General features: G+C 36.3%; 1 pseudogene; it reads right to left on the bottom strand.

The window, feature by feature from the left end:
- Positions 1-1604: 1604 nt before the first annotated feature.
- Positions 1605-2985, bottom strand: LOC122735921 (annotated as a pseudogene).
- Positions 2986-26402: the final 23417 nt, after the last annotated feature.

The raw sequence follows: 26402 nt of genomic DNA, 5'->3' as shown, positions 1-26402 counted from the left end.
TCATATTCTAGATCCTTGAGGGATACAGCATCACTCAGATCTTGTGTCCAATGGCCTTGGCAGGAAGATTGCTTCTGAAATTGGCCCGGACCATTCCACTTTTACCATGAGCCTGAGTAACTTTTCCTCAGATTGCTCTTGTTCTGTTGGGTTTCCCACCAGGAGTCACTGTGTTGTTTTTTGCCTTGTATACATAGGCACATCTCTTGCCCAAATAGAATTCAGTTTCATCCTGAGTATAGACTCCTTCAATACTGGAAAAGAAATAAAAAAGAAGGCTGAGTGAAAGTTTGAATGATGTGAGGAGAGATAAGATAAGCAGATCAACCAGAACCTATTGCAATATTTTAGGTCTGAGATGAGGGGAGCCAGAATCAGGGTGTGGTAGTCTCAAAGGAGAGAAGCATGCGTAAGAGATGTTGAAAAGCTAGAATCAATAGGCCTTGGCAAAAGGTTGGATATGGGATGGGAGAGAATGAGGAATCTAGAATGAAACTGAGGTTGTGAGTCTGGGTGACTAGGAGGATAGTGGTTCTTTGACAGTAATAGATAAATTAGGAAGAGGGCACAAAAAGACCTTACTATATCCATTTTAGGAATGAGGAAAAGGAGGCTCCAAGAGATCTAGTAAAGAAGCCAGGGTGAAATGAAGAAATATCTTCAGATCAGTGGAAAAAGGGGGTCATGGCAGATTAATTATATGATTTCAGGAAATAATTTGCAAATATGTAATGAAGGCAAAGTATTATAGCAGTGGAAAATTTTAGCTATCCAAACATATTCTGACATACTCTTTCTTCCAAAATAAAAAGTATACAATGGAATTTTCATTCTTTATATATATATATATATATATATATATATATATATATATATATATATATATATATATATATATAAACAACACAGGAAGGACTGCTATTCTAAACCTAGTTCTGCTTAAAAGAAGGACCTGGGTAATGAAATAGAAATGATGGGAGGGGGCAGCTAGGTGGTGCAGTGGATAACACAATGGCCCTGGATTCAGGAGGACCTGAGTTCAAATCTGGCCTCAGACACTGGACACTTACTGGCTGTGTTACCCTGGACAAGTCACTTAACCATCATTGTCCCACTTTAAAAAAAAAGAAAGAAATAATGGGAGCTTTGAATACAGGAATCTCCTCTATCTTAGAATTAATTCTTTTTATTTTTGCATCTGCCATGTTATTAAAAAAATTGGAAGTGCAATAAGGTCAATTTTTCTTTTTCCAAAACAATTTGTACTGTCCTATTACTGTTTAGAGAAGAAAGCATGTGCCCCTGAGGAAGCCAGCGTGGGGTTGGACAGGGCTGAATCAGTTCACTGCTTAATTCCAATCTGGAGGCTCTTTGTGGGATCCAGACTCCAGGAGGTTCCACCACTGCTTGCACTTGGGGCTGCCTAGTTGACTCTCCTTCCCATTGTTTACAGTGAAGGTGTCATTCACAAAAACTTGACCCTCTCCTCTTCCATTCTTCTCCCAGAGAGGAGTCCTTTCTAATGAGCAATGGTAGGAGCTGCAGGTACAACTGAAGAGTCCCCAGGGCTTGGGAGAAGGGAGGGGACTCCTGAGAGGCACTGGTCACTTCTGATGCTGGGCAGTCTTCTTCCTTTTTCTTTTGAAACAGCAGCACTTAGCTTTCTCCACTACTTCCTCCTCGGCATGCACTGTGATGAGTTCATTGGAGTGTGCTCCTGTTGGGTCATCAACGTTCAGCTCTCCATTCATTGAGCTTACTACCTGTACTGATCCCCCATGCCAGGCTGCAGCCAAGGGAGATGTCAGGTATGAGGTATTTTTCTGCCCGCTGGGCTGGATTTCCCACTCTCCTCAAGGATCTTTCGATGCATTCTGGTTTCAAAGAGGTTATTGCTGGGATGGCTGTTCCCTGTGTGGGTGGCTTTCTCTGATTATTGCAAATGTACTAGAATCTATGTGAACTGACCCTACTGGAGTGGGAATTGGCCTTCCAACCCAGTCATAGGCATAGTCAAAGGTGTTGCCTTTCCTTTCAAAGAGCTCTGTAAAGTGTGTCTGTAAGTAATCATAGTCAGGTTTCTCAAAGAAATCTAATTGCCTGACATATCAAAGGTATGTTGCCATCTCCTCTGGAATGTTCTCACAGAAAGTTTCAATTGGAGTATTCCTTTTGGTGTCTCCTATCTTCTGATATCTTTCTTTCAATGTATCAGCCTTGAGTCCTTGCCAGGATAAGATGCCTTGAAGGAAATACCATGAACATATGCCCTAAGGCTTCCAAATCATCCCTTCCTCTTTGCTCTTTGCCAAGATGGGTATTGATGGACATATATCTTGCTGTTCCAGTTAAACTCTTGTGTTCCCTGTATGGTATATGTTTTTTTTGGTTTCAGGGTCAATGTATTCCTTGGCCAGGCCAAAGTCTATAACATTTATAACATGGTCCTTCTTGTTGCCTTGTCGGCCAATCAGGAAATTCTCTGGCTTGACATCTCAATAAATGAGGTTCTTTGAGTGCACATGTTCCATTTGAGAAATCAACTGGATGGCTATCATTAACACAGTCTTCAAAGTAAACATTTGGTCACAGAAGTCAAACAAGTACTCCAATCTAGGGCCAAGAAGCTCTAGTCCCATGGCATTGTATTTCCCACATGGCCCAAAATAATACAATTGGAGTAGGCCTTCAGCTACATTGCCGAGCTGTTTGTAAAATCTGTACTCTAAATGAAGCTATGGGGCACGTGATTTTATTGGTTCCAGTTTGATTGCTACATATTCATTGGTGAAGAGATTTTTTACCTAATCTGAGCTCTCCAAAGTTCTCACACCCTATCTTCTTGCCAACCCTGAAGTTGGGTCCCACCATAAGAAGCCCAGATGATGAAGTGGAACTAGATGGTCGAGAAGGACATCTGCTCCTTTTTGCCATGGGTTTACTTGTATATTGTCTTTCATCTTTTTCCCTATTAGTATGGTCCATGTTCTTACAATGTAGTCTTTCTGCCAGGTGAATGGCAACAATGTGTACTTCTCTCTTTAAAACAGAAATATATCTAAATAAATCACTGAATCAAACTTGGACCATAGTCAGAGGAGTGGAAGAAGGTCTTTTGGCACCATATTCATGCTCCTAACGCACAATCAGATGATAAAAATCCATTGATTAGTTCCTGGAGGATAAGCAGTCTGAAAGCAAAGGAAGATATTTTGAAACCAACATTTCTGGGATATAACTAAAGCAGTCCTCAAGGAAAAAAATATACCTGGGTCTGGCTGTGCTTGTGACTCCCAGTGCCGCAGGTGCGGTCCCCTCCCACTGGCGCCAAGCAACTCCTCTCCCCACAGGTGGCTGCTCCTTCTCTCTTTCTCAGGAGCGGGAGGGGGGAGGGGTTCGGGAGGGAAAGGGGGAGGGGGGAGGCGGGGAGCAGAGGCTGGACAGGAGGAAAACTGAGAATTAATTCTTTTTTGTTTTTGTTTATTGTTTTGTTTTGTTTTGTTTTGTTTTGTTTTGTTTTGTTTTGTGGGGCAATGAGGGTTGAGTGACTTGTCCAGGATCACACAGCTAGTGTCAAGTGTCTGAGGTCACATTTGAACTCAGGTCCTCCTGAATCCAGGGCTGGTCCTTTATCCACTGGGCCACCTAGCTGCCTTCCCCCCCCTCCCCCATTAATTCTTAATAAAGAAAGGAGGAAGATTTTGTATAATGTGACATACACTATAGATTGTGAGGGGCAAATTTCAAAGTTTTCAGAGAAAGGATGGGCAAGATTCTGTATTCTAATATGCATACAAAACCAGCAAAAATATAGGAGGCTTTCATGAATAAAATTCTGAAAAACCTAAGAAAAATTTCAAAGATGTGAAGGTTGGTGATTTGTTTAAACAAGCACCTTGTTGAACAATTTATATTTTTTGTTTGTTTGTTTGTTTGTTTTTGCAGGCAATGGAGATTAAGTGACTTGCCCAGGGTCACACAGCTAGTAAGTGTCAAGTGTCTGAGGCCGGATTTGAACTCAGGTACTCCTGAATCCAGGGCTGGTGCTTTAAGCATGGCGCCATCTAGCTGCCCCTAACAATTTAGACTTTTAAAAGACATACCCAAAAAAGGGAAGCATGGTTTGGTAAGAGAGGAACAATATGAAAGCCTTGTTCTATAAGACTGATATGAGGAGCCCTATTTCCCATAATCAGTTAACACTGAGAGTGAATGATAAAGAACATTTTAAAAAACATTTTAAAGATAATGTGATTGTACATATATAACCTATATTGGATTGTTTGCTTTCTTGGGGAGGGGGAGGGAGAGAAGGGAGAGAGAAAAAATTGAAACTAGAAATCTTATAAAAACAAATGTTGCAAACTATCTCTACATGTAACTGGAACATAATAAATTACCTTTATGGAAAAAAAAAACTCCTTAAAGAAAAGTTACATTGAAAAATAATGGAAGTTCCTAGTTGATATTATAATGATATGTATAGGTTAAACTAACTGATCCCTGGGATGTATTCAAAATTTCTAATTCTGTGATACTGTGATTCTATGATCGTGGGTGATGGTCTAAAGGCTGAAGTAACTAACGTCCTCCTCCTCCTCCTCCTCTTTGTCCTGTTTTACTCTTCTGAGGAGAATGATTTCTAGAATGGGAAATATAGGACAAAAGTACTTAATGGGTAGGTGAATTGTAAAATAAGTAAGTTAATTATGAGGAAATAGTTTTACTCAGCTGCACAGAGGCAGATTTAAACTTTACATGAAGAAAATTTCCTCTTAAATTTGTATAAAAATGAAAAGGCAATTCTGCTAAGTAGTGAATTCCCCTTTAGGGGTGGTCAGCAAGCAGACCTTGGATAATTACTCATTGTGAGTATTTTAGAGGGAATATGGGGTACCATGCAAATCGGCTAGATGAATTCTGTAATTATTTACAAGTCTAAGATGTGTAACTTGCCTAATTTCACTTAGCAAGCAGGTACTAGAAATAAGATATAGCCCACAGCTTCTGATTTCGTATTTGAATCTCTTTTTATTGCACCATTTTATTTTTACTTACTGAGGATGCAAAGAAAAAGTATCTTGTACTGTCTAAAATATTCATTTATTTGATCATGTAATAGCTATAAATTTATGGTATATATTTGGATGATGAGATAGTATTTCATTGTGGATAGAGTGCTAGGCTTAGAAATCGAGAAAACTTGAATTCAAATCTTTCCTCTGATACTTTGCTAGCTTTTTGTTTGTTTGTTTTGTTGTTGTTGTTGTTGTTGTTGTTTTGCAGGGCAGTGTGGGTTAAGTGACTTGCTGAAGGTCACACAGCTAGTAAATATCAAGTGTCTGAGAGCAGATTTGAACTCAAGTCCTCCTGACTTCAGGGCCGGTACTCTATTCACTGCACCACCTACCTGCCCCGACCTCAGAAGTTTCAAAGAAAATTCATAATGCACCCTTTGTGAAGGCCTCTTTTGACTCATGCCCTTGAAAGCTCAAAGAAATGTACTCTAATACCACTGCTATCACATATATTCACAATTTTAATATTATTTGCCTAAAATATTTTAACTCTTTTGTTAAATCTTCACCTCCAATATAGTGATATTCTGATGATTTGTTGTGGTATAAATTTGATCCTGGTTTCTTAAAGGCTGTGCAAGTAGAATGTAAACTCTGATAGATCCTAATAAGCTGAAAAAGCTTTCATATTGTACCAGTAACAAATTTTAGGGGAAGGGAGAGAAGGAAGTATTTATATAGTTTTCTTTATGTGTCAGGCACTATATTTACAAACATTTTCTCATTTGATGCTCTCAACAACCAAGGGAGGTAGGTGCTATTATCCCCAGTTTAAAATTTGAGGAAATTGAGGCAAACAAAGGTTAAGAGACTTGTGCAGAATCACATAGCTACAAAGTGTCTGGAGACTGGATTTAAACTCAGAGCTTCTTGTTTCTGGGCTGGTTCTCTATAGACTGTGCCAATTAGCTGTCTCCTAATTAGTATATACAAGTAATGGAGAAGTATTGTTATCGCATTGGAATATAGCCATAAATCAGACTAAGTGGAATCTGTCAGAAACTCAACATTTCCCATAATTTTGGAGTGAGTGCTAAGAAGAAAGTATGAATTTAGTATGCATGAAAAGGAAATAAAATTCAATGATTTTTTCTAAATTATGATAACTTTGGATATAGGCAAAAATGTATTATGGACTTTATTTTTTAAATGAGTAAATTTTAGTTTGTGCAGGTTGAACATTCAATTAATATTATTACTAGTGACCAAACATAGCATTGGACTACTCCCACACAATATGTCAAACAAATTCCCATGATGCTAGGATAATCTTCCTTTGACTGGTTTATTTATCCTCGAGTTTGCTCATATCAGGTTTGCCACCTGAATTTCAATTAGGTAAAACTTTATCTGGCTGCTGCTGTTTCAGAATCCTGGAGTGCATTGGACCTGAGAATGACTATTAGAATAACATAAGCGGGGAAAACTAGGTGGCACAGTGGATAAAGCACCAGCCCTGGATTCAGAATGAACTAAGTTCAAATCTGGCCTCAGAAACTTGACACTTACTAGCTGTGTGACCCTGGGCAAGTCACTTAACCCTCATTTCCCTGCAAAAAATTTTTTAAAAAGAATAACATAAGCACCTGGAGATGAATAATCTATGATCTTCTAGGTATTATGCCCTGTGACATACTGGTGACCTTCTGTAAGTTTCATGGGGAGACACCTCAGAGCTCAGAGGTATTAATGTATCTATTTGTTTACCCTAAACTTGAAATGATTAGTTATAGGATATTGTTTATAAATTGTTATGTATTTTGTTCATTGCTTTTCACAACTACTATTTGATCAACACAAATAATGTATATTATGTATTTTAATATGCACATTTTTTTCATTCCTGGGAAATCTAAGTGTTTCATTAGGTAGAGCCCTTCATATTCACTGAGAGCAAAGTTCCCTGCATCTTATCCAGGTGGAGGTCCAGGACATATATGCTTAGACCAAAGTGTCCCAGACCCTTGGGTTTCACTGGTGCCAGAAAGCAGTAACAAGAGATCTTGCTTGAGGACAATCTAGAAGCCAACTATGTTTTCTGTGCTGGGAGGAAAAGGTGGAAGAAGAACATATGTTAAGTACTGACAGCCCAGCAACAGTGTAAAGGAAATAGTAAATCCATCTGATGAAGCCACCAGGGAGAGATAAATTAAAGTACCATCAAAAAGAATGTAACATCATGCTAGCCATGTGAAGTACTTATTTCATACGCTCAAGAAAGAGTAAATGGGGAAAAAAAACACAGGTACAATAAAGAGACCAGAGTCAAAGTGGGTAAAATAAATCAGAAGCTTCTGGGCAATGGGAACTTTTGACAATATGCTTCTGGATTGACAATCTTGCTGTATCCAATTTTTAAATGAGAGTTATTTGTGATGTAATAGAAAGAATAATTGTTGTTGTTTGTTCTTTGTTATTGAAAAGGACCATGACAGATGCCATGATTGCAAACTTGAAAGGAACTGAATTTAAGTGAAGGAAGTGAAGGAAGACTCTCTCCTCCAGGACCATATTGCCACAGTGGTAAGATATACATCAGGACAATTGGAGATGTCCCTGGATGTTTAAGGCAATTGGGCTAAGTAAGTTGTCCAGGGTCACAGAGCTAGTAAGTGTCTGAGGTGAGAGTTGAACTCGGGTCCTCATGACTCCAGGATTAGTGCTTTATCCACTCTACCACCTAGCTTCTCTGGAAAGAATAATATACCTGGAATCAAGAAATACCTAAAATAAATTCCTCTTTCTAATTTATATTAACAGTGTGACAGTAATTGAGTCACTTCATCTCTAACCCTCATTTTCCTTATATGTATAAAGATAATTATTATGTTACCTCACAACTCATATGAATCTAGTGAAATGCTGTGTGTAAATAATTTTCTGTACCTTAAACTGCTTTATTTTAAGGGCTGCTAACCTGCCAGCTGGTCAAAATCCAGTACTTTCTACTGTTGATGTGCTCTGAATGCATCATTTTATCTTGTGTACTGAAATATATCAAAGAAAGTATTGAGTAGGACACACCAGGGAAGGAAACTGATATTACTTCCAATACATTAATTTAATGGCTACTTTGAGAAGATTATGTGCTATTGTTACCAATATTTTTAGCATACACTTTTAAGTAACTGTATGCTCAGTGATAAATTTTCAAAGTAGGCTACATCTGCCTTTCTTTGGGGGGTGATTCATCCCATCTATTTCCATTTAACAACTAAAGTTTCACTTCATGCTATTGACCTAAAAGATAATTTCATACTCTTTTAATTAATTGCAATATTTTTCCTAAACACAACCTAAACTACGAACTTCCACAGGCATGTGTTGTTCTTTCACATTTGTATTACAAAGAACTGATTGCTAAACTGATGAAGTTATGGGGAAATGTATTCCCATGTAAAACATACTGTGTTTAGACTGGCAGTGGAAAGGACCTGCTCAATTTGAAATACTTCTTAAAACAATGTTCCAATCAAAATTTATTCACTGTGTCCAAGTACCTTTACTTTCATCAATTTTCTAAAGATATGCCTTCTAACCCTCATTTTTCTTATACTTCTGTACCACTCACAATTTAAATTGTCTTCTCAATCCACTTGTAAGATAAATTTGTTAGCCATACTCCATTTGGTTGGAGAGCATTGCTATGAGACTTGCTTATATGTGCATAACCTGATTCTTTTCTTATTGCCAAAAGTCATAAAATTTGCCTTGGCTAAGCCAGAAAAATGCTAAGTATTGAAGTGATTTTAAAAAATTAATTTATATTTATTTTTCTTAAATTTTATGTTCCAAGCTGTCTCCCTTCTTCCCTCCCTCCCTACCCAGCCCACACTAGATAAGACCTGAAAAATAATCTAGACCATTCCAAAAGAACTTCTTGGAATTATACATTGGATAGACTACATGAGTGGATATGTTAATTTTCTATTTCTGCATTATCACTTTGCACAGAGAATATGGAATCACTTGAAAACTTCCAAGCAAACTAATTCTATTGAATGATCATGGCCAACTGGCTGCTTTTGATGGAATAATTCACCATTTGCTCTAGTTTAACAGGGGAATAACTTTAAGGTCTTACTGCTATTAGATGTGCTGAGCCAGTGCCTTCTGGTGCCTGGTTGACAGTCAAATGTCTTTGGAAATTGCATTACATATTTTAGAGCACTAAAGTACTATTTAGTAAATTGAAATGGTACCTACTGAAGAGTATATGAATTAGAGTAGCTGAGAAAATATTAAGTGCATGATAAAAACAGCCCACATATTAATATAGCCCACAGAATTAGACTTGAGTATTTGCCTATTTTCTTTCCTTTTACATATATTGGTTCAAGGGAAGGGCATACTGTGTTTCGTCGTTAATTATTTTCGTTCTTTTTGAATTCTTTTAGTTCACCCTAAATTAGTACAGCAGACTGTATTGGTTTAGGGCGCTGTGTAAGTGGTACACTGATACCTCTGATATTTTAAAAGTCCTACTGGTTTCCTTTCAGCATATTTGATAGATCCTATATGGAGGGATATATAGAAAAATCTGGACCAGAATTATACCCTGGGGGGTCAAAGAAGGGCAGAGAGGTTTTTATGTGTTAAAGCACTTTTATACACTTAAAGGGCTATATAAATGTGAACTATTGTCAACAAAGGACTGTATTTTTAGAGAACTATTGGTTACTTGCTACAAATTACAAATGTATTAAGACAACCTTTCAAAATTTTTGATGTTTAACAAGGTAATGCGTACCTTGCTTGTGTTTGTATATGTTTATGCATATCCAACAATTTACTGATATATGCATTAATTGTATTATATTTTGATTACAGAACTGTTTTATTATTTAGTTTTTCATGCCTATTTATTTCTCCATAACATTCATAAGCCATTTATGTTACCTGTTAGTTATGTGTAGATGAATATATTCTGTTTCTATATGTTCTATTCTTTTGAAGACTTAGTGATATTATTGTTGCTTGTTGTTTTGCATTTTTGCTTGTGTACTTGAATATGCATGCATTGATGTGACCTACATGAATTATGTTTCGCAAGTAATTCAGAATTGTCTGAAAGCATCCTCTCAAGGCATATTTTAATATATTATGATTATTACATGTAGACAGCTAAGTAGCACAGCAAATAGAGTACAGGACTTAAATTGGGAAGAATCATCTTCCTGAATTCAAATTTGGCTTCATATACTTACTAGCCATGGGAGCTTGGGTAAGTCTCTTAACCCTGTTTGCCTCAGATTTTCACCTGCAAAATAAACTAGAGAATGAAATGACAAACAACTTTAGCATCCTCGCCAATAACCCAAATGGGGTCACAAAGTCAGACACTACTGAACCAACTGACAACAATAATTCATGCATTTTTATTTTTTGTTATTCTGAACTTGACAAATGCAAATAAATGTGAATATTTTGTATACAAAGAAAGAATAGTCTTGTATATTAAACCACAAGTGTCTATTACACATTATTATTTAATACATATTACATATAATACATATATATAATGCATATGTATATATTTAATAATTTTGACATGTTAATTTCAAAGCTTTCTGGCTTGTCTGCCTTCCTTTGAACTTACATTTGGTAAGATGGCTAAGACAACAGTAGTAGTAGAAGCAACTTTGGAAACTCTGAGTCCAAAGATGGTAGGGGAGTCATACAACTGGTCAGAAAAAAGATTACAGAAGGCCATTTATTGGCACTGGGTGGGGACAACTGGTGCTGACTGGCAATTCTATTGCCCATGAACAGTTCTGGGTCATGAGCAGTTTCAGGGTGGAGATAAATGCTTCTGGTTAGTCACAGAGGAGTAGAGACCATGGTCACAATGCAAGATAGAGAGGAATGTTAGTGCTTGTGACTGCAGGAGAGCAGAGGACCTTGTCACATTTCCAAGTCCAAGAAGATCATTAGTGCTTATAGCTATAGGGGACGAAAGGCACTTCCTGGGTAAAGATCAGAATGCAAACCAGTAGAACAGTGACAGCTCTCTTTGGATCACATTATCTTGGAAGCACTAAAAAGTTCCAGAACCCCAAAACTAGTTTTGAAAATAGCAGCACAAAAAAATCCTGAAGCTGGGTAGAGTGTGAGCAGAGCCCAACATTAACATAAATTTCAAGGCAACGAAATAAACTGTCAAAATGAGTAAACAATAGCAACAACAACAACACATAGCTTGAGTATTAAAAGCTAGTATTGTGGCAGGGAAGACCAAGATATAAACTCAGAAGACAAAACATCAAGGAAAAATGCTAATTGAAATCAACCCCAACAAGAATTCCTGGAAGACTATATGTGTATGTATGTATGTGTGTATGTATGTATGTGTATGTATGTGTGTATGTATATGTATACACATATATATACATACACACCTATATACATATATAAACACACATATACATACATACATATATGTGTGTATGTATATATATTTATATATGAATAATAGAGGAAAACTGAGAAAAATGAGTGTGATGCAAGAAAATTATGAAGAGAACATCTTAGAAAAGGAGGCACAAAAATACTGAATAAAATAATACCTTTAAAAATCCAGAGTTGGAGGGAGAGCTAGGTGGTACAGTGGATAGAGCACCATCCCTGGAGTCAGGAGGACCTGAGTTCAAATCTGGCCTCAGACAATTGACACTTACTAGCTGTGTGACCCTGGGCAAGTCCCTTAACCTTAATTGCCTCACCAAAAAAAAAAAAAATCCAGAGTTGGCCTAATGGTAAAAGAAGAACAAAAATTCACTGAAGAAAAACAAATCCTTAAAAAGCAGAATTGGCCAAATGTAAATTGTGGCAGAAAATTTATTAAAGAAAATAATTACTTAAAAATTAAAATTGGCCAGGTATAAGTTAATGCTCCCATGAGACATCAAGAAAAAATAAAACAAAGTTAAACAAATAAAAATTTAGAAGAAAATGTGAAAAATCTCATTGGAAAAGCAACAGAACTAGAAAATATATCAAAGAGAAATAATTTAAGAATTATGGGACTACCTGAAAGCCATGATTTTTTTTACAGAGCCTAGACATCATATTTTTAAAAAATCAAAGAAAACTGCCCTGATATCTTAGATCCAGAAGGCAAAATAAAAATTGAAAAAAATCCCCTGATCACCTCCTAAAAGGGATTCCAAAATTTTTTTAAAAATTAGACTGTTCAAAGCTGGCCACATCACCTAGATACAGCAGCTCAGGATAATGGAATAGGCCTGGGTCATTGCCAGTTATCTTGACTCTTGTCTTGTCACTGGACTCTGATGACTCTGGAGGAGAGAATGAGACTGATGAATTTGCTCAACTATGCCTCAATGAAATCCCATTCACTCAAAAGGTAAGCCATCACTCTCATGACATCATTGGTATTCTTTAAGAAAAAAGAACCAATATAAACAGTAATGATCATCTTCATTATGTCTGAAGGACTTGACTACTCTGATTGGTGCATTGATCCAAGATGATTCCAAAGCACTCATGATGAAAAAATGCCATCCAACTCAGATAGAGAATTGATGAACTCTGAGTACAAATTGAAGTAGATTTTTTTTCATTTTATTTTTTGTCTTTTTTTGTGATATAACATATATGGGAATATCTTTTGCATGATTTCACGTGTATAATTTATATATTTTTGCTTGTGTTCTCAGTGGATGGGGAGAGGAATGAGAAGAAAGAAGAGATTTGAAACTCAAAATTTTAAAAGAAAAAAATGCTTAAACCAAACAATATGTTCTTTTAAACTATAGAAATCCTACTTTTCAACAAATGAACATAGTAAGTCAAAATAAATCCAAAACACTGGGCATGTCTGAAAATCTATTTTTCTTTCTGTACCTATAGTCTATTAGCTCTCTATTAAGAGGTAGGAAACATGCTTCACCAATGCTACTCAGACATTGTATTTGATTATTGCATTGATCAGAGTCCTTAAATTGGTCAAAGTCATTTTTCTTTACAATAATGTAGTCATTACATATAGTGTTCTGAATGGGCTCATTTCTTTCAGCAGTAGTTCATACAAGTTTTTCTAGGTTTTCATTTCTTATAGTTTGAGTTATTCCCAAATTAAGGAGATTTTCCTTAGTTTCCAGTTTGTTGCTGCAACAAAAAGTGCTCCTGTAAATATGTTTGAGTATGTGGATCAATTCTAAATTTCTTTTATCTCGTTGGAGTACATACTTAGTCACAGTATCACTGGGTCAAAGATTATGACCAATTTAGTGGCCTTTGGCTGTATAATTTCAAATTGTTTTCTAGAACATTTGAACTAATTCACATGAATGAATTAATGAATGGGTGGATGAATGAAAAATTTATTGAACCTTACTAAGTCCAAAGTACCAGGGTTACAAATGGAAAAGTAGAACAGTCTCTGCTCTTAAAGGGCTTACATCCTTTTTTTTTTCTTTTTTCTTTTTTTTTTTTTTTAGTGAGGCAATTGGGGTCAAGTGACTTGCCTAAGGTCACACAGCTAGTAAGTGTTAAGTGTCTGAGGCCGGATTTGAACTCAGGTACTCTTGACTCCAGGGCCGATGCTCTATCCACTGCACCACCTAGCTGCCCCAAGGGCTTACATTCTAATGGGGGAGATGACACATATAAGGTTTCAGGTATATGTTATATGGAAAGATTTTATGGTTCTTAGAGTACAAGAAGAAAGCAGATTATAATTCATGATAAAATCACATCATTTAAAAATTCTGAATCACTTAAAAGTGCCAAGGACTTTGTTGCTAAGAATTTTCATTTTTCATCTTCAAGAGAAATTGCTTTATTATCTGCAGGAACAGTTACCAGGCTGTATCTCCATAGGGATTGCTTACCCAGACAATAATTGGAGGCAGTTCAATGCATTGCTTTTCTCAAGTCTCTTGGATTCTAAGTCCTAACCTATCTTCATCAGGGCTTGATGGTCATGTTAGAGGTAGTTTGACTTTTCTAGTATATGTTGTCTCTTGTTGCTCTTGCAAGGTAACATGCTGCTTTGCCACCAAGACAGCACAAATATTTTTGTTTTCTCGCAACCTCTCTAGCAATTTCCATTTCTGCCCCCTTTTTATTGACATTGTTACCAATCTGATGTGTAATTTACATTTCTATTGTTATTAATGATTTGAGACATTTTGGTTTTTATGAGCTTGATATTCTTCTTTAGAGAACTGGCTGTTTGTAACTTTAGATTATTTATTTAGATAGCAATAATTCAGTCTTATAAATGTACTTTATTTATTTATTTATTTTTGTCAGGAGGGGGTAAAGGGGGGCAATGAGGGTTAAGTGACTTGCCCAGGGCCACACAGCTAGTAAGGGTCAGGCATCTCAGGCTGGATTTGAACTCAGGTCCTCCTGAATCCAGGGCCAGGGCTTTATCCACTGCACCACCTAGCTGCCCCCATAAATCCACTTTAAAAAATTCTGTTTTATCTTGAATATCAAACCTATATCAGAGAAACTTGCTTCAAAGTTTTAGTTTTTTACAAACTAATTCTCTTATAAATTTAATTGCATTGATTTTATTTGTGCAAAAGGTATATATTATATAGGAATAAAGATAAGACCTGATTTTATTAGCATAAAGAGCTACTGGGTAAAGGAAATTCCTTTATCAATTCAGTTCAAGACCTTCTTTAACTTATGGTTATATGGAATTACTTAGTGCAGAGACTTAGACTTGCTTCAAGTGACAGAAAGATTATATGTCAGAAACAAGACTTAAACCCTGGTTTTGCTGGCTTTATCCATCATAAAACATTGCCTCAAGGCACTTTATGTAATCAAAGTTGTCTTTTTTTTCCCCATGCTTCTCTACGTTTCAAATTTGGTAAATAATAAATCTTTTTTGGTTTGAAGATGCAAAGTTAAAAAAAATCTTTAAATTGATACTCTGTGTGTGATATTTTATATCTGAATAGTTCTTTCATTTGTGATATATGGTATGAGATGTTTGTTTACACCTAATTTCTACCAGACTTTTTTTTAACCAATTTTTACTGAAAATTTAGTTTTTACAAAAAATTGTCATCTTTGTGTTTATGGAACATTATGCTACCATGTTCATTTGGTTTGGAATCTTGTGAATATAATCAATTGCACTGAACAAGTTTTCTATTTTCTTAACCAGTACAAATAATTTTGATGATTAATATAGTTTCATATCATGTATTACTGATCCTACTTCATTCCCACTTTTTAAAAAGCATTGACCTTCAGTTCCTTCAAATAAATTTTGTTCATATTTTTCTAACTCTACAAAATAACTTTTTGGTACTTTGTTATGATACTGTATAAATAAATAAATTAATCTAGTCTTATCATTTTTATTACTCTACAAGATAGAACCATGACTAAGTGATATCTCTCCAATTATTTAGGTATCCATTTCTATAAAGAATGTTTTATAGTTGTATTTACATGATTTATATATGTATTTTGATAGGTAGACTGACAAACACTTTATACATTCTGTTATTATTTTGAATGGAATTTCCATATAAATTTTTGCTGGGTTTTGCTAATAGTATAGACAAAACTTTATGATTTTGTTGGTTTACATACTGCTAATTTAGTGAATTTGTTTATTTCTGTTAATTTTCATTAAATCTCTACAAAACACCATAGGATCTATAAAAATTATAATTTATTTCCTTGTTACCCAATCTCATTCACTCAATTTCTTTTTTCTTTTCTTATTGTAATATATATGGTAGAATTTCTACAATTTTAACAGAAAATAGTGCTGACCCTCGTCATCCTCACTTTATCCATTATCCTATTGAAAAGTCATCTAGCATAGTTTAATTGCACATAATACTGGCTTTAGGTTTTAGATATCTATTATTCACCAATTAAGAAAAGGTCCATTTATTCATAAGCTTTTTAGTGTTTCATGTTTTTAAGCAATATATATATACATATATTATATTTTGTCAAAAAGCTTATGTCTATTAATATAATTGTGATATTTCACCATTTTGTTAATTTGATGTATATAATTTTCTTACTATTGAATAATTCTGTTTTCATGGTATGAATTCAATCTTAGCATATTGTACAATATTTTTACTCTGTTTCTGGAGTTCCTTTGCTAGTGTTTTGTTGAACATTTTAACATAAATTGTTCTTAGGGATATTTGTCTATAGTTCTTTTTGCTTTATTGCTCTCTTGTTTAGGTAACAAGATGCATTTTTAACAATAGTATAAATGTATTAGCATATTTTTCCTATTTTTTGCCAAAGGCTTATGGAATGTTAGAATGGATTTTCCTGTGACTGTTGGGTATAATTCATTTGAAAATCCATCTGTTCTTCTTTGTTTGTTTCTTTGGAGTTCATTTATGGCAGGAATTAAGGGCTTTAAAAAGCAGGGGATTTTATATTTGATCCTGGAGGTAATAGGAAGCTACTGGAGTTTATTGATTGTGGAAGGGATGATATAGTCAGACCTCAATTTTAGGAAGATTAATTTCACAACTGAGTAGTAGATAAATCAGAGTAGGGAGAGACTTGAGGCAAGGAAGACCAGCAAGCTAGCTATTATAATAATCTGAGAGTGGGTTAATGAAGGCCTGCACGAGAATTGTGGTAGAGACAGAAAAGAGAAGAGGAAATATTTGAAAGATTTTTTGAAAGCAGAAATAAAAGGAATTCACCATTTATTGTATATGCATGGTGAAAAAGAGTGAGGATGAGGATAACAAGGTTTTGAGCTTGAGTGACTTGGAGGATAGTGGTACCTTTGACAGGAACAGAGAAGTTAGGAAGAGGGAAGGTTTGGAGGAAAAGATATTAAAGGAGGAAATCATAACTCAAATATCATGAATGGAAATGAAAACTTAGTATAAAGCAGAGGACTGCATTGCTATATCCAATGATCTATACAGATAGAATCTGTGAGAGTCTATACCTACTTGCTCTGCCTCTTTGCCTTACCATTTCATTCTCATTCTTTTTCTAGGGAGTGCTGAATCTGTCTTACTTATCCTTATTCATTGAATCTACTTGCTTTCTGATTTGCATCTAGGTTTAAAAGAAATTGTTTTCTCTAAGACCATGTGATAATGATTTTTATGTGTAACTTTTGGGTTTAAATGGCTCTGAAAGAAGGAGGTAAATAGGTGGTGATGTATCCAGGGAAAGAAATAGATTTTCATAACTGCTGGGAACATTCCCAGCTTGTTGGCTCTGAGTTAGACTGAAAAGCAATTTTACTGATTCATATTTTATAATTTTCAAAATGCAGAAAAAGACAAGTGAATATGGAGCAAAATCTGAACCAAGCACAATTGCAACTTCTGTCAGTTCTGTTGTGGTAAGTTCTAGAGTGAGTTCTACTGAGAATAGATGCTTTGTACACCTTCAATACCTTTGTTCGTTCACCTCAGGTTAATGAAACCCATCCTTCTGAGTTACAAAGTTGTGGTTATGAACTATTGAAAGTGCCAAGTCTGAAGGGAAGAGAGGGTAAAGATCAGACAAGAGGGTCAGAATACTAGTTCTGAAGCTGTCCAATCTTTCATCTTCCATCCCACCTGTGTAAATATCTATACTTAAAATTTTAAAAAAAAGCATTAGAAATTAGAACATTTTGAAACCATGAATTTCTGTTATTTACAACTTCTATTGATTGAGTAAATATTTAAGATGGTAATATGAACACTGCCCTACCTGTTTGTATCCCTTTCTAAACTTTCCTCCTTTCCATGTATTTTAAATGCTTCAGTGATGCTGTTTCTTTTTGTATCTTTATATGAGTACTCCCTACTCTCTAACACTTCTCCCTCCTCCCCTTAAAAAGAGTCCTCTTAAAACAAAATAAGATGAAGTAAAACAAATTAATTCTTCAGCTATATCTTAAAATATACTCATATTTTTACCTACAAGTGATCAGTTCTCTGATGTGGGGCTTAGGATAAATCAGAAGTTTCTCCTGTGAGAAGCAAAACCAAAGATGACCAGATAACAGGACAGACATATCAAGGAATCAAGGGACTAATTATTAAAGTTTAGATTGAACAAATGGCTATCAGGACAGACAAACTGAAAGAATAAGGGGAGATAAAATTCTATAGCAGAAAAGTCAGTTAAGTGTGGCTACTACCTGACCAGAGGTAGGAGACAGAGATAACACCAAAGGTAAGGACCATCATTTAAAAAAAAAAAAAGTGGATCCAGATCTGACTGACCTAGCTCTAGGACCCCCACCCTTCCTTCTAGTCTCCCTCAACCCTGGGGTGAAAAGTTTAGGTGTGGCTGCTTCTTTTGGGTCCAGAGGAGAGAGATGGCTTGAGAGATCTGTAGTCACCCCTCACCCAATTCCTCCAGCCACCACCAGTGGGGGATAGTCCTACCTCACAAAAGGAACTTTCCAGTCAGATGGTCACCCCCTTAGTCCTCTATAACAGTACCTGCTAGTCTCCTGCTTAAGGAGATTGGTATCTCACAGCCACACTCTGCCATGCCTTTCTCCTCATGAGAAGTCCAAGGATTTCATGGTTTCCCTTCCCTTCCCCTTCCTCTAAATAAACTATTATCTTATTCTAACTGCTTTTGTGTGCAAGAGGGTATAATTCTTTAAAGAGGAATTCCTAAGGAACCCAAACCCCTAACCCCTACCCAAACCCCCTTCCCTATTTTCCCCCATGAATTTTTTTGTGCCCAAGAGAAGTGGGGAATGTTATGGGCCCATAGCACCCCAGAAGTTCTCTGGGGCACATCAAAGAGCCTTCTCCTTGAGAAACTAAAGCAGAGGATAGACAGGCCTAGAGAGATAAGTGGAACCAGATCTGACTGAGCTAGCTCCAGGACCCCCACCCTTCATTCTAGTCTCCTTCAACCCTGGGGAGATAACATTAGGTGTGACTGCTTCATTTGTGTCCTGAGGAGAGAAATGGCTTGAGAGATCTGCAGCCACCCCTCACCCAAATCCTCCAACCACCACCAGTGGGGGATGGTACTCCCATAAATTTTCTTATAGAAAAATGACTAAAATGGTAATGTTCTACATAATCCCACATGTATAACCCACATCTGAGTACTTACTGCCTCAGGGAGTGGGTGGGGAAAGGAGGGAAGGAGGGAAGGAAGGATAAAATTTGGAATTCAAAACTTTATATTGAAATGTTAATTTTTTTTAAAGCTTCCATTTAAAGTGTACTTTAGAAGCACAGCCTTCTTTTCCCCATTTATTGAATTCTTTGGTTTCAACTCCATCATCATTGTTTTCCCTCCCTTCCCAGGCTGCAATCCTACCCCTCCCCCACATTGATATTTCTCTTTCCTCCCCTTTGCAGGTTCTTTTTCTGTGTCTTTCCCCATTAGAGTGTAAACTCCTTGAGGGTAATGACTTTCTTTTCTTTTTCTTGTTTGTTTGTCCAGCAGTTATCTTAATTCTTGCATCTAGTAAGTGCTTAATAAATGTTTATTGTTTATTTTGTGTTGTATATTGTGGTGAGGTGTGATATTGAATTATACCACATGTATTGCATTGTATTGTATTTTAATTTTGATTTGGGTGCTTGTTGAATTCAATACTTGTCTTTTGAATTGCTAAATTTAAGCACCACATGTCTGAGTTTGTGGCATAAGTTGTTGACTTTTGTTTTTCTTAGCAGTTACATGTGGATTATTCTATCAATTATTTATTTTCTGTATTCAAAAGGTATGGGGAGATTTCTTTCATTGTTTCTTGTATTCAGGATTTTTTCCCCTTGTTATGCTCTTCTGGCAGGCTTCTTGATCCTGAAGTTGTCTCCATGAATCTTCACTCTGAGATCATGAATTTTGCTCATACAGAGATGCTGTACTCTTTAAGTGTTCTTTCTCTTTGTTTCTTTTCTTCCAAATTGCCCTTAATTTATATTTTCATTCTCAATTGTTCTCTCTTTTTTTACTGTGAGAAATAGCACTCCAAAAACTTCTGGAACTCAGGGATGTTAAGGATGTGTCAAAAAGCTTGCTTATTTTCATGCTTTGCAAGAATGGGCTGCCCCCTAGGCAGGCCTTTTAATGGTGATTTCCCCCTCCCCCTTGGGTTACAATCACATACAGCATCCCTGCCCCTGCACATTGATTCTTGTGGGAACCTTCCATAAGAAGCCCTCTATTTGAATTGACCCACATTTGTGGATGTTAGCATTTGAGAACCTGCTTCTATTCTAATCCACTCCCCCAGCTGAATATGAATCCACTCTCCAGCCATTAAATCACCTGTAATTGTCTTCCCAGATATCTCCAATCCACTGAAAGGAGCCCACCTTTTTCCAAAGTCCCTCCTCTTTGTATTTGACAATTGGGTTCCTCTCAGGTCTCTGCCCTTTGGTCTAAATTTGAACCATTAGGGGCAGCATTACTTGGGACAAACGTATGGCATTGGCCGCTCAGCATGAGGCACACTCCCCCTCTCTCTGCTAACACCATCTTTGTAATTTCAATAACATCCTCCCCACAATGTCCATTCAGTTAGCAATTTCATCTTGGATCTCAGGTGTCCCATATAGTTGTCAGGTTTCTGGAACCACTTTCCTTTGGGACAGTATGGAAGATATCTCGTCTCCAGGTCACTTCTCCAGTAGATCCACTTCTTATAGTTCCTATTAAAAGCCCAATAAAATTATAACATGAGTGTCCCTCCTATATTATTTACAGTTTTATCCAATTATATCTTTACCACAGAAATCAGAACTCTTAAATCTTCCCAAATTACATAAATATCAATTTGACCAACAATTCTTCAAAATTCTTATTCAATTGTTTAAGATATAATCCTCACATAAAACTTAGGTTACAAAATACCTCTATAAAAAAAAAATCACAGATGAACTTACATAAAAGTTAGTACACTTAAACAGTTAGTTTCAAAACAGTACATAGCAAATAAATAAACCAGGTTTGTATGCTCTAAAGACAGATGTTATCTTCACACTATATAATAAAACTTAAACAGAATTGACTTTTCATCAGGTGTAACAAAACATTCTGGAAGTTACCCTCCTCTACTTGAAAAAAACCTGAGATGTTTCTGATAAAAACTTTCCCAAGCCACATACAAAGGAGTCCATATGTTATACTAATATACTCTTCTTTAATACAAGGCAATTAAGAAAATAATTTTCATCTTTGTTTCATCACTTTTTTCATCATCTGCCTAATTATCCTCATGCCATTATGAGAAATTAAAGAATCTAATACAACTGGTAACAGATGCCATGGCCAAGTTCAACATCATGTTTATCATGACAGCTTTGATTATTATGGGGCTTACCATAAAGGAATGAAAGTTGCCAAGTCTTGTGAAACCCAGCGCAATATGTGGAGGGGAAACTGAATCAGGTTTAATCACCATCAGGCCTATAGGAGGGGAGGATCAAAGTCAGAGTAGGAAATGGCATAGGCTGGCCATCCAGTGCTATGTGGAGGGAATATTAAACCAAGAGAATCTAACCTCAGCTCTTGCCTATAGCTGTACTCTCAGCCTTTCCCAAAGTAGTGTAGTACCTGGAATTCATGCATCTCTCCCCTTCTGTGACAGTTCAATGCCGACTCCTGTATGTCCTCTCATGGATAGCTGGCACCTTGGCTGCTCAGATATGATAACTCAGAATAAAGACAATTAATGTCTCAAATGGTAAATTCCCCTAATCCAAGTCTCATAGGGATTTAACAACTGAGGATAATGCTGACAGCAAAAATGTGAATTAAGTTTGTAAACACAGAATATTACATGCAACAATTTCCAAATATTACCATAAAAATGGTTATAATTAACCAATAAGTAACATTATAACATATTAATTAATGCATAATTTCTATCCATTAACCATTTACCAATTAAAACAGACTCACAGTGAGGAAATCATATTTTATACAATATCTCTTGAGTATAAATCTTTAAATATATTTTCACAATCAGCCACTAAGTTGTATCACCTAGCAATCTTCTGGAATCACAACAGGTTTCTGATTTCTCTTCAATAATCTGATGGTCTTAAGGCTTTCTTTTCACTATTACATAAGTGATGAGTTCTACAAACTCAATGAATACAATCCTAATTATTATTAACTGAAATTGGGACAGTTTCTCCAGGAAGTATAATAATGAATGAATCCCAAGCAACACAGAAATATCAAATGAACTAAGACTAATAGAAAAAGTCATAAACAAAATGTTAACCTTCTGTGTCTAGAACCCAAAATATGCTGTATAAGTTAAAAGTGAAGATTTCAGGATTTAAAGTTGAATTCTCAAAAATTGTAAAAATAATTTCTCACAACAGTTGAAAACAAAACATTTTTACACAATTTTTCCCTTAAATTTCAGAATTTTAATAGCAATTTTAAATTTTAACTTATCACCTGTTATAGTTTTTAAATTATTCCTTCTATTATCCCTCCTTGCAGGGCAGTGTTGTTTGGAATGAAAACCCTTTCACAAATAATAGTGTATCAAACCCAACAACTAAATCCTCATAAGTCTTTTAGAGTTACCAAACAGGAGCATATTATATAAGAACAAAACCTAACTCTATACTCTCTTGAAAATAAGTGAAAATAAATCATTACAATGAAATCCAAATAAAATATTGATACATCCATGACATATACTAAGAGTATAACCAAATAATACCTTAAGAGAGACAGAGACATAGTTCACATTCATTCCACAAATAACATAAGGAAAAACAAGTTCAAATCCTATTCTGAATATTTGTGTCATAAGTAAAGTAACACATAAACAATTCCAACATTAAAACAGAAGTAAAAGGTACATTAACTTCAGATCCAATAAAAGAGAGACAAATTCAAAAAGATTAGAGACCACTCCAAGAAGTAAAAGGAACAGGTTTACTGTGTCAGTAATGAATCCATAAAGTTTTCCATTTCACTAGAATAACATATGGGTTGAAGCAAGGATATCCTTGATCACCATTACTATTCAATATTGTACTAGAAATGCTAGCTATAGCAATAAGGTAAGAAAAAGATATTGAAGGAAAAGCCTATGCAATGAGGACATAAAGCACTCTTTGTAGATGATATGATGGTTTAGAGACTCCTAGAAAGTGACCTAAAAACGAATCAAACAATTAATAATTTCAGCAAAGTTGCAGGATATAAAATAAACCACAGAATATCATCAATATTTATGATAGTACCAACAAAACCCAGAAGAGACAGCAAGAGAAATTCTATTCAAAGTAACTTCATACACTATTAAAACATTTGGGTAGTCTATTTGTCAGACACACATAGGAAACTATATAGACACAATTCTTTTACACAAATAAAGTTAGATCTAAGTAATTTAATAATAATTTAAATAATTTAAAATTTTCTTGTGTATACCAAATCACCAAATCAAAAATCATATATTTCCTAAATTTACCTAGGACTCTAGAAAGTACTGTATCAGTAAAATAAGAACTTTTGTCTGATCATTTTTAGCAGGGAAAGCCATATATTAACCTTGTAAGCATAATTCCTTTAAACAATGGGAACATCTTATCTAGCCTGCATGTGTTTCTACACATGTTCTAATTTCAACTAAGAATCATAAGTAGGTTGACTCCTATTTCCTATAAGACAATTCATAAGTTACCAAGGATACCAATAAGTTCAGATTAAAATACCAAGATCCTTTTCATAGCCCAGTGAAGCCATTTAGATGCTCTAGTAATAAACTTCCATTTTCCCTACTTTTAGGTCATAAGAGTTACAAGGACACACCAAGTCTAAGAATGAAACTCAAATATTCAGATATTCAGAAAAGCTTTTCCCATCAATTAATCACCACTCACAGTTGCATAATTGTTATTAATATCAAATTTTCTTTGCAACAAATTAACTCTAAATAAAATGGTCCTCCCAAGTCCCACAAGTGCACACATTATATCCTGAAAATACACAAACACACACTGTTTTGCTCTTTATCCCTTTTTTCTTTTCTAAGAAAAAGCACTGACCTCCACTCCCCTTTTCCAGGCAAATGTGTTGGGGCCAACCAATCTTTGTCAATCCCAGACTCTTGATGGAGCCATGGACCTCCCCCACCTTCCCAAGCAGGCTATCCACTATTCTCCACTTGATTATGTAAAAGGGTCTGCCCACATCAAGTAGTTTCTATTTAGGGTTAAGTAGCATCTATACCCAACTCATAAGTCATTATGAATTTTTTAAACTTGAAAAAAAAACTTCTCAACTCTGAGCTGCCCCTTCCAGGAGACAAGACCAGGTATGGCCACTCCCCCATGGTGCCAAGGGGGAGATCTTGAGTTGCCCCTCACCCAATCCCCATCACCAGTGGGTTGGGGGGGGGGTCCCTCCATTGTCAGTCTCCTACTCAGGGATAAAGGCATCTCTGAGGGTCATGCCCCATGCTCTCTCCCCTAGAATTCCTTCCCCCAAAATAAGCTATCAGTTTCCCATAATATTCTGCTATATACAGCAAATAATTTATATAAACACTCACCCTATGCCAAGCACCTTACAATCATGTGATCTTCACAACCCTGGGAGGCAAGCTTCATCACAGAAAAGTAAACTGGCTAGTAAATTTCTTTTAGGGCCGACTTTAGTTTTACCACAAACCCCTGCAAAACCAAATTTGTCTCCTCCTTTATATAAGGATCTCCACAGCTGCACTAAAGTTCGGGCTACTGTCCTCCCCTTTTCCTCCAACATCCACATAGCCTGCCTTAGCCACCCTATCTGTACATCCCTTTCTCACACCCTTTTATTCTCTTGTCTTCCTCTCCAGGCACCATCTTCTCCCTTCATTTGTTAATCTTCCCCACATCCAGGACTTTCACACTGCTCTCTCTCTTTCCTTTCACTCAAGCTTTCTTTTACATTCTACTTCTCTTCATACCTACAATTCTCAGGATTCTAAATTTCTCTAGTTCCTCTACACACATTCCTCTTTCACGACATGTTTGTATGCATCCCCCCAATTTCTTAACTAGATGGCCAAAAATTAAATCCACTAACCCTTTTGAATGATACACATTTTGACAAAGACTTGAACATGTAAGAATTTCTCACAAGACTCCCACTAGATGAGACACAGACACTCTCAGACTTCCTTTCTCATCCTTCCTCTCCCCCATAGCAGAAACGGTCATGTGAAAAGGAGGGGGGACATCTAGAACACATGGCGTTGTCCGCCCACATAACCCGATTCAAAACTCATTCACCCCAAAACATTTTATTCCATTTCTTTTTCACTGTCAGCACAGAGTTCTCCTAGAAGTTTCCACGAGGCCACAGTCAGTTGGTGCCTTTTGCTAATTTTGGTGTTTGAGTTTTCTATAACTCCCCTTTCCTCCCCTCAATCAGTTTACCAACTTTAAATGATTGATGACATCATATTGGTATCAGTTTCCCCCAGACTTCCAAAACTACCCCTGGAAAGAACTCAATAGTCCCTTTATTTCCATGGGGATCCTACTGATAGACTTACCTGGTTTAAGAGATCCTGGTTCCCACTCTGATAAATCCTTACCCCACTTTTGTGAGCCACCAATTCATCTGCATTTGAGACACCTCCAATCGCTGGAGTTCCTTCTCTTAACTGGAACCACTCAGCCTCAGCCTCCATGCCCAGCCCTCACTAGACCACTGATAAGAGTTCAACAAGACATCCTGTCGAAAGAGAACTGAACCCAGAGGCCCATGCCTAAAAAGGTTCCTTTCCAATCATAATTAATCATAATTTCATAAAATCTCACTGGGGCCTCCAATTGTGAGAAAACTTCTGGAATTCAGTGTTGGGGATGTGTCAAAAAGCTTTTTTTTTTTTATTCTCATGAGAATGGGCTGCCCCCTAGTTGGAGTGAACCCCAAGCTGGAGGCTCACAGAGTCTTTTAATGGTGATTGGGGCCTCCCACTAGGGTTACAATCAAATATAGCATCCCCACCCCTCTGCATCTGGTGGGAGAATATTTTTCTTTGACCAAATCAGGGTTCATCATCATATGCAGGAAGCATATGCACTGATGATGTGCAATTACATTGCCATGATCCCTGTCATTACACCCCTTTTGGTAGATTACCGAAGCTTGTTGACTAGATTAGATCTGATTGCAAACCTGTACCAGATTTACAGCATTCCCTATCACTGAGGCCACTCAAGGAAAAATTGTTTCCAGCTCTGAATTCTGTAAGCTGGCCTTCATTTGTCAGCCTGCTTTCATTATTTGCTATTTGGCTGTGATATCTACTGAATTCTCACACAAGAGCTGTTTATTTTTTTAGGTCTACTTGATTTGTATTGTCCCCAAAGTGTGCACACATTCCAT

This window comes from Dromiciops gliroides, chromosome 1 (assembly GCF_019393635.1).
Source record: "Dromiciops gliroides isolate mDroGli1 chromosome 1, mDroGli1.pri, whole genome shotgun sequence".
Classification (NCBI taxonomy): Eukaryota; Metazoa; Chordata; class Mammalia; order Microbiotheria; family Microbiotheriidae; genus Dromiciops; species Dromiciops gliroides.
The sequence above is the reverse complement of the archived record's forward strand: the minus strand, read 5'-3'. Positions and strand labels throughout refer to the sequence as shown.